The sequence below is a fragment of the Rhincodon typus genome, chromosome 20, assembly GCF_021869965.1.
Source record: "Rhincodon typus isolate 14 chromosome 20, sRhiTyp1.1, whole genome shotgun sequence".
Lineage (NCBI taxonomy): Eukaryota > Metazoa > Chordata > Chondrichthyes > Orectolobiformes > Rhincodontidae > Rhincodon > Rhincodon typus.
In genome coordinates, this window is record NC_063351.1 from 7213349 (window position 1) to 7225664 (window position 12316).

Consider the following 12316-nt stretch of genomic DNA (forward strand, 5'->3'; position numbering starts at 1 on the left):
GAACCATTTCAACTCCCCCTCCCATTCCTCAGACGACATGTCCATCCTGGGCCTCCTGCAGTGCCACAACGATGCCACCTGAAGGTTGCAGGAACAGCAACTCATATTCTGCTTGGGAACCCTGCAGCCCAATGGTATCAATGTGGATTTCACAAGCTTCAAAATCTCCCCTCCCCCACCGCATCCCAAAACCAGTCCAGCTCGTCCCTGCCTCCCTAACCTGTTCTTCCTCCCACCTATCCCCTCCTCCCACCTCAAGCCCCACCCCCATCTCCTACCGACCAACCTCATCCCGCCCCCTTGACCTGTCCGTCCTCCCTGGACTGACCTATCCCCTCCCTAACTCCCCACCTACACTCACCTTTACTGGCTCCATCCCCGCCTCTTCAACCTGTTTATTTCCTCTTCACCTATCCTTTTCTCTCTCCCTATTTATTTCAGAAACCCCTTCCCCTCCCCCATTTCTGATGAAGGGTCTAGGCCCCAAACGTCAGCCTCTCTGCTCCTATGACGCTGCTTGGCCTGCTGTGTTCATCCAGCCCTGCACCTTGTTGTCTCGGATTCTCCAGCATCTGCAGTTCCTACTATCTCTATAAACACAGGCAGAGCCCCCTTGGCCTCAATGGCCCTCTTCTGGGAACAGTCTGTGGACAGACTCGTAAAACTCTGGCTTCTCAAGATGCCCGTGGAGCGTTTCGGGGGATGTAGTTCTTGCGGGCCATAGGTCCGTGGAACGAGCCACCTCCGAGACTACAACCCCCGACACGCACCCCGCGGCGTACATACGCATGTGCAACCATTAGCCCACGCCTTGCGTGCAGCTGAGGAACTACAACACCCAAAGTGCACCGGTGGGATCAGGCCACGTGGTTCCGGTTTGGACAGGAAGTGGGACCGTCGGTCTGGAGGGAGGGGAAGTGGCAGCGTCTTCCTCCAGCTGGGCGACAGGGCAGCGGCTCTGAGTGCGGCGCTCCAGCTCTTCTTTCACGGTATGGCCAAGAGACGGATAGAAAAGGTAATGGCAGCCCTCGCGTGTCCGGCCTTACCGGGGAAAGGGGACGCGGCTCTTGGCCTGGAGGCTGGACAGCTGAGCCCTGCTTCTTTCCCCCCCCCACCATTGTCCACCTCCTCCCGGGCCTGGGGGCTGGGCAGGGGATTGTGATGCCTTCCTCCCCCCAGCCCTCCGTGGAGCTCAGGCCGAGTGTCACTGCCACGTACAGGCCAGCTCACAAAGGGCTAGGGGCTCAGGGAGGAGGGAATCCGGTTTAAAGTGTAGGCTCAGGCCCAGCACACTCACCGAGTTACCTTACACTGATCCCCGCATTCATTCATTCCTCCTCTCTCAATCTGTGTCCTGAACCAAGAAAAAAAAACCCACTCCTTTTCCCCTCACACCCCTCGTTACCACCAACTGTCATATGGCCATATGAATAGGAATGGACATAGGAATAAAAGTTTGAGGACAACAAGGCTATCTGTGTTTCATTCAATAATATGTCAAATTTTCCCTTTGCAGCACACATTGAGTTCATTCTGTCTGTTGCTAGCCCTCTGATAGAGCAAAACTACACCCCCACTCCAAAGCCTTACCCTGTAACTCTGCACATTCTTCCTTTTCAGATAATGATCCAAATCCCATTTAAAACCTTGATGGGACCCTGTTTCCGGGATACACTTGGACAATGTTATACCGATCCTAACTACTGTCTACGTGAAGAGGTTTTCCTCTTGTCACCGTTGCTTCTTTTGCCAATGTGCTATAAATCTGTGCCCCCTGATTTTCAATCCTTTCACCGATGGGAACAGATTTTCCCTATCTACTCAGTCCAGTCAATACGTGATTTTGAATATCTCTGAGATTTATGCAAGGCATACAGTCCCAATTTTGCAAAATGAAACCCGAGAGAACTGCAAATGCTGTAAATCAGAAACAAAAATAGAAGTTGCTGGAAAAAGCTCAGCAGGTCTGGCAGCATCTGTGAAGAGAAATCAGAGTTAACGTTTCCTGTCCAGTGACCCTTCCTCAGAAATTCTGAGGAAGGGTCACCGACCCGCAACGTTAACTGTGATTTGTCTTCACAAATGCTGCCAGACCTGCTGAGTTTTTCCAGCAACTTGCGTTTTTGTTCCCAATTTTGCCAATCTTTCTACACAACTGAAATTCATTAGCCCTGGAATTATTCTTGTCAAGCATTACTGCATTGTATAATGTCTTCACCTTCTGGTGCCTAAAATGGGACCTGCTGCTGCAGTTGAGGTTAAGCCTGTACTTTCTGTATGTTGAACATTACTTCCTTGGGTTTTGGATTAGATTTGTAGCTTGGGTTGTGGTTGGTCGGCTTGCCGAGCTGGTTCGTTGTTCTGCAGATGTTTCATTACCCTGCTGGGTAACATCATCAGTGCAGCCTCCGATGAAGCGCCCTTGTGTTTTCCCACCTGGTTTTTAACCCGAACCAAAGACCCACTTCCCAATATGGACAGGACCAATGTCATCTATAAGATTCCCTGCAGAGACTGTGACAAACGTTACATCGGACAAACAGGAAGGAAATTAACAACTAGGATACACAAACACCAATTGGCTACAAAAAGACACAACCAATACTCACTCATCTCTATCCACATGGATAAGGAACACCACCAATTCGACTGGGACAACACCAAGATCCTGGGACAAGCAAAGCAGAGACAGGCACGGGAATTCCTAGAAGCCTTGTACCCCACGAAGAAAGCCATCAACAAACACATAGAACTTGACCCCATATACATTCCACTGCGAGGGAAAACTGTAAGTGAGGTAATCCAGCTCAATGGACTCCAGAGTTTAAAAACCAGGCAGGAAAACACAGGGGTGCTTCGTCGGAGGCTGCACTGATGATGTTACCCAACAGGGTAATGAAACGTCTGTGGAACAACGAACCAGCTCGGCGAGCCAACTAACCACATTACTTCCTTTCTTTTGCACACAGTGCTAATACTGATAGGGACGTAGGAATTAGGAGCAGGAATAGGCCATTTGGTCCTTGAGCCTGCTCTGCCATTGAACTTGATCACGTGACCTTCTACCTCAATATTATTTTCTGCACTATCTCCACATCCTTTGAAATTTAGAAATCTGTTGACCTCTATGTTGAATATACTCCACAGTCCTTTGGGGCAAAAAATTCCAAAGCTTTTCATCCCTGAGTGAAGATATTATAGGTTCATAGAATCCCTACAGTATGGAAAGAGGCCATTTGGCCTGGGGAATCCGCACGACCCTCTGAAGAACACCCCACCCAGACCCAGCCCCCCATCTGATCCCCGTAGGATGGCTAATGCATGTGGCTTGCAGATTCCTGAACACTACTGAGCAATTTATCATAGCCACTCTACCTAATCTGCACATCTTTGGACTGTGGTAGGAAACCAAAGCATCCGGAGGAAACCCACGCAGGCACGGGGAGAATGTGCAAACTCCACACAGATTGTCAACCAAGGCTGGAATTGAACACGGGTCCGTGATGCTGTGAGGAAGTAGTGCTAACCACTGTTGATCCTAAATGCCCTACCATTTGATCTAAGACTGCATCCCCTGGTCCGAGAATCCATTTCCCCACCCCCACCAAAAAAAATCATCACCACCACCACCACCACCACCAAGGGAAATATCCGTCCTGCATCTATTTTCTCTGTCCCTGTATGAAAGAAATTGAATGCTTCAATGTGATCACCCTTCATTCTTTGAACCGTCAGTGAATAAAGGCCCAGCTTCCTCAAAGGACAATCCCACCATTTTAGGAATCATTCCCGTGAGCCTCTGTTACCCTCTCAATGGAAGTACGGTCTTCCTTGGGGAAGGAAACCAAATCTGTACAGAATACTCCAAGTGTGGTCTCACCCATGTTTTATATAATTGCAGCAAGATATCTTTAGTCTTGTACAAACATTCTTTAGCCATATAAGCCAGTGTACCTTTTGCTTTTAACATTTACCAGCCTTTTTGTTTGCCTGACCAAAGTGATGAGTTCACGTTTGTCTGCATTGTATTCTATCTGCCATGTTACGGTCAACTCATTCATTTTGTCTAGATTCTTCGAAACTTCTTTATATCCTCCTCATTACTCAGATTTCCATCTAGTTTTGTCGTCAATGAGCTTGGAAATGTTACACTTGATCTCTACACACACATGATTGTTATCAATTTTGATTAGCTGGGGCCCATACATTGATCTCACACGACACAGTTTACCAACCTGAGAATGACCCATTTATTCCTACTGTTTTCTGTTAATCAATTCTCAATCCATACCTGAATTTTAGCCCCAATTCCATGTCCTCTAGTGTTTTTTTATTAATGTCTTGTGTGGAACTTATCAAAGTCTTCTGAAAAGGTAAGCGGACCAAATCCACTGGTTCCTTCTTATCTATTCGGCTGGTTACACCCATAAAAATTTCCAACAGATTTGTCAACGTGGTTTCCCATTCATAAATCCATGTTGATTATGCTTAATCTTAATTTAGAAATTATTTTCTAAACGTTCAGTATGTCACATCCATTATAATGAACTCCACTTTTCCTGTTACCCATGTCACATTAACAGTAGTTTTCTCTCTTCCTTTCTTAAGTAGTGGGCTTACCTTGCAATCTGCAGGACCCATTCCAGAAAGTATATTTTTTTGGAAGATGCTTGCCACACATCCACCAACTCCATAGCTACCCCTTTCTGGGATGTACATCATCAGGGTACAGGAGTCTTATCAAATTTTAGTCTCATTAATTTCTCCTGACTAATTTTTACTAATACTAATTTTTTTCAATTCCTTATTCCCACTGGTCCCTTGTTTCTCAAGTATTCTGGTCGGGTTTTTGTATTGTGTTCCATGAAGGTAGTCACACTATTTGTTTAATTTCTCTGCCATTTCCCTCCTTCCCATTTTAAGTCTGCCTGTAGTGGGTCCAAATTTGTCTTTGCTAATCTTTCCATTTTCACATACCTGTAAAAGTTTTTACAATTCTTTTCTTATTTTTATTTCATTTTCATATTCTATTCTCCCTTTACCATATAACTGTTACTCCTCAAGTTTACATTGATGTTATAAACCACCTCCTCTGATATTTAAGTTCTCTGGTTAACATGACAGGTAAAGCCTAGGATATTATATGCTTTCTTAACTGCTGTCTCTACCAATTTTGTCACCTTCGATGATTTATGCACGTGCACCCAGTTCCCTCTGTTCCTGCATCCCCTTTATAGCTGTACCCTCTTTTTATATTGTCTTTTCACTTTATGAAAAAAATTTATTTCACACCACTCTGCGTTAAATTTTATTGCCACTTCTCTGCCCATTCCACCGACTAGTTTCTGACCTTTTGAAATTCCAAACTATCCTCGTGGTTCACAATGTTTCTGCACTTCCTATCATCAGCAAATTGTGAAGTTCTGCCCTGTACACCAAGATCTACGTCATTCCATCCCCATATAGTGGATTATCAAATCTTCCAATTTTCTGTTCCACTTTGCTTTATAGAGACATGTGAAAGAAGATTCTGGGTAGTTTCAAATCAGATTTTGGAAAGGAAAACTGAAAGGGCTTTTGTACCTGTATGGTGTGTGGAGTTTTGTAAAATCATAGTGCTTCCTGTGGGAATTGCTGCAGTGTCTCACCTGAAAAGGTTACTTTGAAATGTGATTCATGTACCTATGTAACAACAATACTCAATAGCTGGGAGAGTTGGTTTTGCTGCTTCTGCCAACAGCCTAACACAGATGTTAAAATATGAACTGAACTGGAGGTAGTTGCTGTTACCTTGTGTACATCACCATTTGAAATGTGAATGTGTTGGAAAAGCCAGCAGTTTGTTTCTAATGACTACTCTGTAGACAGCATTAGTACTTTCAGATGTCATCACCGTGGGAGGGTGGTGGAAGTGCACCATTTCCCACCTTCTAAGAGATTGATGTGCCAGAGCAATGACAAAGAATTACATTCATTTTAATGTCTTAAAATGGCTTCATTGAAAAATATCTGGCTATATCACTGGACTTGGTGTGACTATCTTACCATTGTGAAAATATTAAAATTACATTTAAAGAATTGGGAGTGAGCATAAAGTACTTTTCAAGTACTAACATTTCTTAACACTTGGCATTCTATTTTAAAACAAAGTACAACTTCCAGGTGGTTTCAAACACTTGAAATTGTTTATGGGAAATTGTGTTATCTGAATATTCTCTGTGCTAATACTTTTGTAAACTGCACGTTTTCTCACAAATCGTTCCTGAGATGCTAAGGTTATAGCAAGATGCCAGTATGGTAATGGTTCAGTTTGAAGTAAACCTGAAGGTAGTAGTTCCACGATCCATGTCAGGACTGTCGAGGAGAGAGAGAGAGAGAGAGAGAGAGTTTGGACTGAATTAGAATGAGTAGGTTATACCAGAACAAGCAGCTGAATGAAGTATTGATGCAGCTTCAAATTTGGCAGCAAATGACTTCATTTTGATTTCATGATTTCATCGGCAGTCCATTGACGATGAGTGTTGAATGGAATCTGCATGCAGTAAAAAACTTAGATAAAAGCAGTACTTTCAGGTGGACCTGCTGAAGCTTGAAGTTGCTGACTTTGAGAATTTGTTAGACTCCCACCAAGTGGCTGGGAGCTTTTAGAATACACTGCAAGATATTGTACCTACCGTCAACCCTTCCACCCCACTTTAGCCCCCTCATGATTTTGAAAATCTGTTTCTTAACTTTCTCCAAGGAAAAATGTCCCACATATATACATTATTCCAACTGAGGTCTAACTAATGACTTTTACAAGTTCAGCTTGTACTGTATGCCCTGTTAAGAAGTCAGGATACTGTACGTTTTATTAATTGCTCTCTCCACTTGTTCTGCCGCCTTCTGTGATCTATGCAATATACATGCAGGTCCTCTATTCCTGCACCCATCAAGTACTGTAAGCCCTATTTTACATTCTTCCATGTTCTTCCTACCAAAATGCATCACCTCATACTCCTCCACGTTGAGCTTCATCTTCCAACTTTCTGCCCACTCCAACAATCTGTAGAGATGGAACATCTTTTGCAAAATCAACCTGATGGCTGTGACTTGGCAGAGAATGTTAAAAAGGTCAGATTAGATCAGTAAGGTAGGGGCTAATATGTTTGGGCTCAATTACAAGACAGAGTATTCTAAAATAGCAAGCTCGAGGGAGAGATGGAAAGATGTGATTTAGAGCAGGTAGAGAGATGAAAGAAAATATTGTGAAGGATAACTTCAATAGAAGTAACAGGATTTTAACTGGTGGACTTTGCTGCCCGAAGATAAACTGTTAAGACAGATTTGTAGTCAAAATAGGGACATATGCTAGGAAAATCTTAGTATTGTGTTTAAATTCAGGAAAGGTGAATGGAACAAGGCAGTGACCTGATTGTAGGTGAACAGTGACGTTAGTTAATAAAATTCATATTGAAAATAGGTAAAGACAAAAGTATAATTGTTAATTATAGATGTGTTCGTGTTAGTAGATTGTAAAGGGACCTAGCCCAGATTACTTCATCTAAACAAAGCTTACATCAGACAATGGACCAGCAGTGAGAGAGAGTCGAGTACGGTATACCAATTTTGTACATATTATGTTCACTAACAGTTAAAGGCCTGTGTGAACTGGGAGTCAACAGATAAAAAGGGAATTTAGACCAAAATTGTCAAAAATCTTCAGAAGAGTCATTGAACAAACAAAACAGAGGAAGACCTCTCCGATGTTTTGAAATATGAAGAGAGCAAGAAGTTGGAAAGCCAACTAGTCTGATCGAAGACTAGTAAGTAGTCAACATAGAGGAAATATGGTTGGTGTTGCTTCTAAACATGTAAACAAAAAGATAGTCAGAAGATTGGATCATGTAGAGACAAAGACCATCCTGCATTTAACAAAGTATCAGAGCTACTTTAATATGTATTTTATCTCAGTTTCCCCATGCAGCATTGGTGAACATTGGACTGTAAACATGCATGATCATGTGGAAGAGCCCAACTGGAGAAAAGTATGAAAATCATTAAGGCCTATGTGACTGGTGGTAGGAAAATCGTCTGTTGTGATCATACCCATCCCAGAATGTTCCAGATGCTGGTAGAGGCAGCGCCCATAATTTTATAGAAATTCTTGGAAACTGAGTCATGTGAAAGGGTGGAAGAGGTACGTGACCTTATAAAGCTGAACGTATTGTTGGAATGGAATGTAAGGCTTTACTCTGTATCTGAGTGCACGAGTGTTGACAGTGTGGTCCTGAAGTAATTGTTATGTTTCACAAACTGTTCAAAACCTTAGTTGAGCACAACTGTGACCAAAATACCAAATTGTTCTCCTCAAATATCTTTATGATGAAACTAATCCTTAAATTACTTTGTCTCAACTTTTAGAGATGTTTAGAATGTGATTCAGAGTCATAGAGTCATAGAGCATGGAAACAGATACATTTGGTCCAACCAGTCCATGCTGACCATAATCCCAAACTAAACCAGTCCCACCTGCCTGTGCTTGGCCCATGTCCCTCCAAACATTTCTTATTCATGTACTTATCTAAATGTCCTTTAAATGTTGTAACTGTACCTACATCCATCACCTTCTCTGGAAGTTCATTCCACACACGAACCATTCTCAGTGTAAAAAAAAAAGTAAATTGCCCCTCATCTCTGTTTTAACTCTTTCTCCTATCACCTTAAAAAATATGCCCGCTAGTCTTGAAATTCCCTAACCTAGAGAAAAGATACCTGCCACTCATCTTATCTATGCTCCCTCATAATTTTATAACCTCTAAAAGGTCACGTTTTGATCTCCTATGCTCCAGTGAAAGAAGTCCCAGCCTATCCAGCTTATTATAAATCAAACGCTCCATTCCTGGCAACAACCTGGTAAATCTGTTCTGAACCCTCTTCAGCTTAATAATATCTATTTTATTCACAGCATTTGAGAGATAGATGATGCAGCTGTGTCATGTTTTCACTGCTTGAATGGCAGTTTGGCTTTTTGTCTTTAAAGTCACTTGCATGAAAATTACTTATTTTCATTGGAGACTGTTTCGAGCATTTTGAAGTGTAAATCTAGAAGTACACTCTTGTACACTGCTTTATCAAAGTACAGTCAATGCTAAATATTAGTTATGGTGAATTTTTTAAATCCTGCTACAGCTTATGCCCTTTATAACAGCTCTTTGTAAGTCTCTCAAGTATTGAATTGCATGTAGTTTACTTTTCTAAACTACCAAATCAGTCAATTTGGTTGTTTGAGGCAAATCAACTCAGGGCATTTCCTTTTTATCCAGTTGAATTGTTACCACTTGGTCGACAACCGGTTCTGTCTGACGCACTTAGAGTTGCAATGGCTGTTGACAATGCAACAAAGGAAAAGCCAAAAACTGCAAATTAATACCACAGTAGCAAGTCTGTCAGTTTACATGGCTAGATTAACTGGGTGAACATTTTGGACTATTGCCACTTGCAAAGAATCATTTTAGTAGAGTAGGGGAAAGGAAGAAATGTAAGCCAGCAATCACATGCTAAAAGAAGAGGAAATAGACAGTGTAAACAGTCTTAGGACCATGTGGGACAAATACAACCTGAAATTGAAGATGTCGAATGGAGACTTTGAATAGCTAAAATAGTGAGAGGTCATTCAAAGCGAAAATATCAAAAGTGGTACAGATTGATTACTACACTTTAAAACTACTATGCTTAGTGCACTGTCATCAAATCTGACTTCCCTCAACTTCAAACTCAATTGTGTTCCTAATTGTAAATTCCTACAAGCTTCCAATTCTTCCCACCTTCACATCAATATTATCACCACGAGAAATATAAATCTACAAGCTTGACAATATGCCATTTGGTAGAATACTCCTGCACTTTTAGACAATGACTTCAGTTGCCATAAACAATACCACAAGCAGTTATATGGTTAATTGCTGTTGTTTTAAGAGTGTTTAGTTAAGCTATGTAAAATATTATATCTTCTATTAGAAATTCCAGCACTAAATTCTGTTGACACTATTTGCATGAGGAATTATTGTGGTAAGTGAGGGTCAGCCTCTATTGGTTTAATACAAATGTGTAGGTGTGTAAATGAGGTACAGTTTTTCATGGAAATTATTGGAATCACATTTAGTACTTGAGAAATTTTGCACTAGAATAAGATGGATGGTGTTAAATGACAAGGACATAGATGTTAGAATTAACAGGTGCATGATAGATGATGCATTTTGGTAGGAAGGATGAGAGAGAATACAAACTCAACAGTGCAAATTTACAGGGGGTGCAAGAACAGAGATCTGAGATTATCTTTGTGTTTATCAAATTAACAGAGCTGTCAATGAACCACACGGGATCCTGAACTTGGTAAAGAAAGCATATAATCCAAAAGCTTGAAAATTGTGCCAAACTTGGACAAAATGCTGGCTGAACCTTAGTTGCAATATGATGTCCAGAATCAGACAACATTCTTTAAGAAGGAAATAAAGACTTTGAAGAGGGCATGGAAAAAATTTGCAAGAATTATTTCTTTTGGACAGACTGGAGAAGCTGGTGGTGTTTTTGAGCAGAAAAGGCTCAGAGGAGATTTGGTTGAACTGTTTAAACTCATTAAGCATTTTGACAGCTAATAAACAGAACCTGTTTACGGTAGCAGAAGTTTCTAATCAGTAACAAAGATAATTGGTGACTCAAAATTCCTTTTAACGTATTGAGTGGTTAGCCTGACGGGGTAGTTTATACAATGTGATAGTCTTTAAATGGAAGTTGGAGAAGTATTTTAAGAAGAAAATAGTTTGCAGGTATGTGAGGAGCATTGAGAGAAGTTGGACAGCCCTTCAAAAGAGCTGGTGCATACTCAGCAAGCTGAATGGCCTCCTCCTGTGCTGTACTGTTCTGATTGCAGAAACTGTGCTACATTGTATGTGCCTGGAGGCTAGCTTTTGAATTTGAAATAGGTCATTGTTCTCTCATGTAGCAATCCGTGACAGGTTTCATCTTGTTTCTGTCACTGATTTGATAATGGGGTCACGATGCATTTTGTGTGATTCATCCACATTTTGGCATTAGTGCTCCAATTTAAGTTGTCTCCAAGTGTTGCATCTTAATTTTAATGTATAAGCCTTTGATTCTGTTGAGGTTACTTAGTTTTTGTGGTCCACCTGTAATTCACTTGGCTGTGCCTCTGTTTTCAGATGAACTTGTTTGGGACAGTGAGTGAGCCTCTCACATCTGTCTGTGTCCTTTTAGGTAGCCTGTGAAATGGGGGTCAGGCTGCAAGCGGACATACAGCAGCAATCTGCTCAACTTGTCTACACTGGAAATGGCAGCCGAGGCAAGGCAGCAGCAATGTTACTGTGCTGGAAATGACACAGAAAAACAATCATTTTACTAACTAGGTAGAGTATCCTTTGATTCTACCAACAGCATTGGAAATTAAGGCTGAAGCTCCTTATTTTTTGTACAATGTTTTACATGAAAAAACTTATTTTTCCTCTCCAGTTATCACCCCCTCCACTGAAGGCGCTGGTGCATGCTAGGGGACAGTTCAGCAGGTACTGGCCACCATTCGATACCTTGCTCAAGTTGCCACTCTTCACGTGAAGCTAGACAGTGGGTTTAGCAAGCTGTTTGACAGTAGGGGGCATCACAGCTGAGCCTGATTCTATCCACGCACCCACTTTACAGCAGGGCAAATATTGATCAGGATCTGGAACCCTGGCTGATTTTACCTGTCCTTAGCCTGTGGGTGCTAAGGGTCACTCTTGCTACACTGGCTAAGGTCAGCTAAGTCAGCACTTATTGGGAATGGAACCTGGGATGTTCGGGTAGGTATAGCTCAGTTAAACACTGCCTTATTCAACTGAACTATAAGAGAGATGAACAATGCAGTATTTTGTCTCATAAAAGTTGCTATAGTTCATTCCATTAGTAAGAATGTTACTGTAAAGAAATACTTTGAATATGAAATTCCCAATCTCCTCTGCCTGCATGCCCAATTTTATTTTTCCATAAGCACCTGTAATACATCTGAAAATGTTGGCCTGGTCATTGCTGATTTTACATCTTTCATTTGCCTTGCAAAATGTGACCAATATATGGATTTACAATGTTCTCTATTAGTAGTTTACAGTTGTTGCTCCTGGAATGTAACTGACAGTTTTTAATTGATTTAATTCCTTTACAATAACACACTTTTGCAGTTAGCTGAGGTAACAAGGTGTAGAGCTGGATGAACACAGCAGACCAAGCAGCATCATAGAAGCAGGAAGGCTGACGTTTTGGGCCTGGACCCTTCTTCAGAAATGGG

General features: G+C 41.7%; 1 long non-coding RNA gene across 1 annotated transcript; it reads left to right on the top strand.

The window, feature by feature from the left end:
- Positions 1-564: 564 nt before the first annotated feature.
- On the top strand, positions 565-12158 carry LOC125485577. The gene is made up of 4 exons (XR_007264288.1): positions 565-1015; positions 7954-8179; positions 11257-11405; positions 11509-12158. It is a non-coding gene; the product is annotated as an uncharacterized LOC125485577 (long non-coding RNA).
- Positions 12159-12316: the final 158 nt, after the last annotated feature.